We start from the raw sequence: 6,496 nt of genomic DNA, 5'->3' as shown, positions 1-6,496 counted from the left end.
TCACTGCAATGGGAAATTGCAAATCACTGAGGTTTGTAATGAATCAAGGGATTGGTCCAACCAAACTTAGAGTCATGTTTCTAATTAATAATATTACATGATGTATATTAATAGAACCGAAAAATGCTATATCAGTGGGGACTGCAGTGCTTTAGCTCGGGGGCCCCATTTGAATTATTCAGGAACAAAATGAGATGGTGGAATGTTTAATAATATTTACAGCAGGTTTACATTACAGGAATGTTGATGTTGGACATATTTTATCACATCTTCCTCACCGCTGACCTTAGCAAATCTGGCAGGTTTGCTTTGAGTTGCCACTGGCTATAACAGAAACCACACAGTAAGAGACAGTAGTATCAGCACAGCACAAACAGAATATAAAAGCATAAGATAAAAACAAAAAAACTGCGGATGCTGGAAATCCAAAACAAAAACAGAATTACCTGGAAAAACTGAGCAGGCCTGGCAGCATCGGCGGAGAAGAAAAGAGTTGACATTTCGAGTCCTCATGACCCTTCGACAGAACTTGAGTTCGAGTCCAAGAAAGAGTTGAAATATAAGCTGGTTTAAGGTGTGTGTGTGGGGGGCGGAGAGATAGAGAGAGAGAGGTGGGGGTGTGGGTGTGGTTGTAGGGACAAACAAGCAGTGATAGAAGCAGATCATCAAAAGATGTCAACGACAATAGTACAATAGAACACATAGGTGTTAAAGTTGGTGATATTATCTAAACGAATGTGCTAATTAAGAATGGATGGTAGGGCACTCAAGGTATAGCTCTAGTGGGGTTTTTTTTATATAATGGAAATAGGTGGGAAAAGGAAAATCTTTATAATTTATTAGAAAAAAAAGGAAGGGGGAAACAGAAAGGGGGTGGGGATGGGGGAGGGAGCTCACGACCTAAAGTTGTTGAATTCAATATTCATTCCGGAAGGCTGTAAAGTCCCTAGTCGGAAGATGAGGTGTTGTTCCTCCAGTTTACGTTGGGCTTCACTGGAACAATGCAGCAAGCCAAGGACAGACATGTGGGCAAGAGAGCAGGGTGGAGTGTTAAAATGGCAAGCGACAGGGAGGTTTGGGTCATTCTTGCGGACAGACCACAGGTGTTCTGCAAAGCGGTCGCCCAGTTTACGTTTGGTCTCTCCAATGTAGAGGAGACCACATTGGGAGCAACAAATGCAATAGACTAAGTTGGGGGAAATGCAAGTGAAATGCTGCTTCACTTGAAAGGAGTGTTTGGGTCCTTGGACGGTGAGGAGAGAGGAAGTGAAGGGGCAGGTGTTGCATCTTTTGCGTGGGCATGGGGTGGTGCCATAGGAGGGGGTTGAGGAGTAGGGGGTGATGGAGGAGTGGACCAGGGTGTCCCGGAGGGAGCGATCCCTACGGAATGCCGATAAGGGGGGTGAAGGGAAAATGTGTTTGGTGGTGGCATCATGCTGGAGTTGGCGGAAATGGCGGAGGATGATCCTTTGAATGCAGAGGCTGGTGGGGTGATAAGTGAGGACGAGGGGGACCCTATCATGTTTCTGGGAGGGAGGAGAAGGCGTGAGGGCGGATGCGCGGGAGATGGGCCGGACACGGTTGAGGCCCCTGTCAACGACCGTGGGTGGAAAACCTCGGTTAAGGAAGAAGGAGGACATGTCAGAGGAACTGTTTTTGAATGTAGCATCATCGGAACAGATGCGACGGAGGCGAAGGAACTGAGAGAATGGGATGGAGTCCTTACAGGAAGCGGGGTGTGAGGAGCTGTAGTCGAGATAGCTGTGGGAGTCGGTGGGTTTGTAATGGATATTGGTGGACAGTCTATCACCAGAGATTGAGACAGAGAGGTCAAGGAAGGGAAGGGAAATGTCAGAGATGGACCACGTGAAAACGATGGAGGGGTGAACTGGGCGACCGCTTTGCAGAACACCTGCGGTCTGTCCGCAAGAATGACCCAAACCTCCCTGTCACTTGCCATTTTAACACTCCACCCTGCTCTCTTGTCCACATGTCTGTCCTTGGCTTGCTGCATTGTTCCAGTGAAGCCCAACGTAAACTGGAGGAACAACACCTCATCTTCTGACTAGGGACTTTACAGCCTTCCGGACTGAATATTGAATTCAACAACTTTAGGTCGTGAGCTCCCTCCCCCATCCCCACCCCCTTTCTGTTTCCCCCTTCCTTTTTTTTCCAATAAATTATAAAGATTTTCCTTTTCCCACCTATTTCCCTTATATAATAAAAAAAACCCCACTAGAGCTATACCTTGAGTGCCCTACCATCCATTCTTAATTAGCACAGAACCAAAGAACAGGAGTGCAGAAAAAACAACTTCAGCTACACTCACACACACATACACCCTAGCAGATTTTACAATAGAGGAGAAAGACAAATATTTGGGCTCTTTCCTCACACATTGCTGAGTATAATCTCTACCTATACAAATCGAAAGTAGAATTCCTGAAGGAATTGCTAGGGTGTAGCCCAATGGGTGCTGAGTACCCCACCATACCATGTCCAAGTGATTGTGTGGGACCTTAGATTGTTGACAGACTGTCCAACTATTTGCTTGAACCCGGACCACGAATCCATAGTGGTTGAGGAGTTAAAGATTGAATGAAAGAAGGTTGCAAGAGGTGATTGGATTCCGGGCTGGGGGAGATTTGGTTCAGAGGGAGCTAAGCGATTGTTTGGTGTAATGAGTTTTTTGGGGTGATTGAGTGGTGATATCAGGAATTTGGAGGGGAATTGTGGCTGCTGTTGGGAGTTGAGGTGGTTGAATGTTATGAGTGGAACTTGCAGAGAATTGGATGGTATTAGAGACGTTTGGGTTTTGGTTATAATAACTGGAGTTGTTGGGCATTATTGGGAGGGCTTGGAAGTATTAATGAGATTGGAAGATGCTAATGGGAATTGGGAATATTAACAAGGCTAGATGTTTGCATTATTTAGAAATATTTTTGAGTTAGTGGTTACTTACAGGATTAATAAGTTATTTGCGCTACTTTAATGTAGGGTTTAGGGATAATTTGCAATGCTTGGATATATTTTCATGTTTGGGTGGTATTTATAAGGCTGTTTGTGAGGTTGGGGCTTTGTTACAGGTATTTGCGATATTGGGTGTTATTTTCAGGTTTGCAAGCTGTGAATGGGTATTTGAGGTTTTTTTGAGTGGGAGGGGGTGATAATTGCATGTTTGGGTGGCATTTGAGAGGTATTTGCAGGCTCTAATCTCTTGTTTCGGCAGCCACCGCCAGGCGGTGTTGGATGAGCCACTCGGGGCGAGTGTGACTGATTGGACTTTAACCCTGAAGCCGGGATCGAGAGTTGACCTGAGACTGGAAATGTGGGGCTTTCTCCGATGCTGCATCCCCAACTTTGGGTGGATTTCCCTGACTTCGAAACCCATAGACAGCCTGCTGCAGGGTGAGGAGCAGGCGGGGGGAGCCCGGTCTGAGGTGGGAGAGGTGGTGGGGGGAGCCCGGTCTGTGAATTGAGCACGTTTTAAATATTGCCCGCATTCTGTTCTTAGGTGTGACCGCGGCTTGTGCTGTGTCTATCGTCAACCATTTACTGCGGATCCACCTCCACATCCATTTTTTGAAGTAAGTTTATTTGTGAAAAAAAAACCTTTCTGAAAGTAGCGGTTTACCCCAGATGCCCTCTATTGGTTTTTATCCAATCCGAATCTTCTTGCGGTGGTTTCACGAAGAGGAACACAGACTCGTGTCATGTAAGGATACTCAATTGAGACTGGCTCCCTCTCTGGATTGGAGAGATTGGCATTTCATTAACGATAATCACATCGTTAAAGGGTGCTTAGTCAGTTAAATGCCAGCTCTAACTTTCTGCAGCTAATTTAATTCGAGTTTAATGTACAAATCCAGCTTTTATGAGGCTAACGGTTGGTTTTAGCTGTAACTCTTTCGAGTACAAACCCGTTTCCATCTGTTTCAGGTGAAGTTATATTGTTTCATAGTTTGCCATTGTGAGATTTGAACTCTTGATAATCTTTTAAAATGAAAACAATTAAACTAAATCAACAAAATTGGGATAAATCAGGCACAGCCCCTAATTCGGGTCAGCTGTAAAACCAAGGACAAAGTTTAAAGGAACGTTACAAACTTTAAATCAAAATGTGATTAAAGGGGTCAACAAAACACCCCAGTCCCCACAGTGCCCACCGAGCACGGAAGGCCTTGAGAGTGTCAGCAGACACCGCGTGCTCCCTCTCCAGGGACATCCGGCAGCAAACGTAGCCGTGGAAGAGGGACAAACAATCGGGCGGGACTCCCCCGTCGATCGCCCGCTGCCTGGACCTGTTAATGGCCAACTTGGCCAGGCCCAGGAGCAGGTTCACGAGGAGGTCCTCCTCCTTCCTGACCCCCTTCCGCACCGGGTGCCCATAGATCAGGAGCGTGGGGCTGAAGTGCAAACAAAACATCAATAAAAGGTTTTTCAAATAACTAAAAAGGGAGTGCAGCCTACAACACCCTATGTATACATGGTCCACGGACTCCACAAGACCGCAAAAAGGGCACGTGTCCTGAGAGTCCGTGAACCTATGCATCCTCTTATTATAGGGGACTGCTGCATGCAACACCCTCCAACCCAGGTCCCCGATAGAAAGGGGGAGGACACCTCCATAGAGGGCCTCCCATCAGGGGCCTCCACCGCCGGACGGCAACAAGGCACGCCAGGGCGTGTCCGGGTGACGGACAAGGGCGAGAAAATGGAAGGTGTGCAACAGCAGTCCGTACAAAAAGCCCCTCTTTGCCGTGCCAAAAGGCATGGAGGGCATGTCCCCGAGGCGGCTCATATTGCGGGGCACCAGCACCCAAGGGAGGGTTCGGGGCTTGGGGCCAATGTGGAATTCTGTCCGAACAGGGGAACGTTCAGACGGAAGACCACCGCGCACCTGGGCCACCTCAAGACCCAAAATAACGTCGGGTCCGAGCACGACAGTTTGCAGGTCTTGGATGGCATCGGCTGCGACCTGGACACTCACAGACGCGCGTTGCGCCAACTCCTGCGGGAGCCTCCAGCCCAGTCCTCCGCCACCCAGCACGGCCCCGATCCTGGTCACTCCTGCGGCCACAGCCCTCCTCTCCGCCAGCCACTGAAAAGGACGGAGGGGCGGATTCCTGAGCAGCGGCTCTCTGACGATAGCCGCTACTCCTGACGGGGGAGAGCTGCGTCGCGAGGCGACCACTTTCCAGACTTTGATCAGGTCCTGGTAAAAGACAGGCAACGCCTGCAAGGAGCCACCGAGGCCCAGCTGTTCTATAAACAGGAGCTGCACATCATAATTCAGGCTGTGCACCTGACGGAAGAAATACGTCGTCAGGGCACACCATCTAGGAGGAGGCTCGACGAAGAGGTATCGCTGCAGGGTCTGAAGGCGGAAAGTCGCCACCTGTGTGCGTAGGCACACTAGCGCCTGACCACCCTCGTTAAGCAGGAGACTCAGAACTTCAGCAGTGACCCAGTGCAATCTTTTGTCCCAGAAGAAGTTGACTAACAATTTCTGGATTCTTGTGACAAAGTCCGGGGGAGGGGTCAAAGTGACCAGTCGATACCACAACATGGCAGCGATCAGCTGGTTTATGACCAGAACTCGACCCCGGTAAGATAGCACTTGGAGCAGTCCTGTCCAGCGCTGCAGGCGAGTGGTGACTTTCGTCTCCAGTTCCTGCCAGTTCGCCGGCCAGGATTCCTCAGCAGGGCAGAGATGGACCCCCAGGTAGAGGAGGCTGGTCCTGCTCCAGGTGAAAGGCCTGAGCTCCTCGGGTAGGGGATCCATTTGCCACTGACCGACCAGGAGTCCAGAACATTTATCCCAGTTGATCCTGGCAGAAGAAGCGGCAGAGTAGACCTCCTGGCACTCGCGCATCCTCCGCAGGTCAGCCGGGTCACTAAACATAAGGAGCATGTCATCGGCGTAAGCCGAAAGGACCACCCCGATGCCCGGCCCGCGCAGAACCAATCCCGACAACCTCCTCCACAAGAGGTGCAGGAAAGGCTCCACGCAAATAGAATACAACTGGCCAGACAGGGGGCAGCCCTGACGTACCCCTCTCCCAAAGCGAAGGGGCGCCGTCAGGGACCCATTAACTTTCACTAGACACTCCACGGCGGTGTACAGAAGTCGGATCCGGGCAACAAAATGCGTCCCGAACCCGAACGCTCGCAGAGTTCCGAGTAAGTATCCATGATCCACCCTGTCGAACGCCTTCTCCTGATCGAGAGACAGGAAGGCACTCGACAGACCAGCCCTCTGGGAATGGTGGATGATGTCCCGGACCAGATGGATGTTATCATAAATAGTTCGGTCCGGGACATTGTAGGACTGGTCAGGGTGGATCATGTGGTCCAGCACGGTGCCGAGCCGAGAAGACATGGCTCGGGCGAAGATTTTGAAGTCCGTGCTGAGGAAGGAGACCGGGCGCCAGTTTTTCAGAAGGCGGAGATCCCCCTTCTTCAGCAGCAGGGCAATCACGGCCCTGCGCCACGA

This window comes from Carcharodon carcharias, chromosome 15, assembly GCF_017639515.1.
Source record: "Carcharodon carcharias isolate sCarCar2 chromosome 15, sCarCar2.pri, whole genome shotgun sequence".
Taxonomy (NCBI): domain Eukaryota; kingdom Metazoa; phylum Chordata; class Chondrichthyes; order Lamniformes; family Lamnidae; genus Carcharodon; species Carcharodon carcharias.
The sequence above is the reverse complement of the archived record's forward strand: the minus strand, read 5'-3'. Positions refer to the sequence as shown.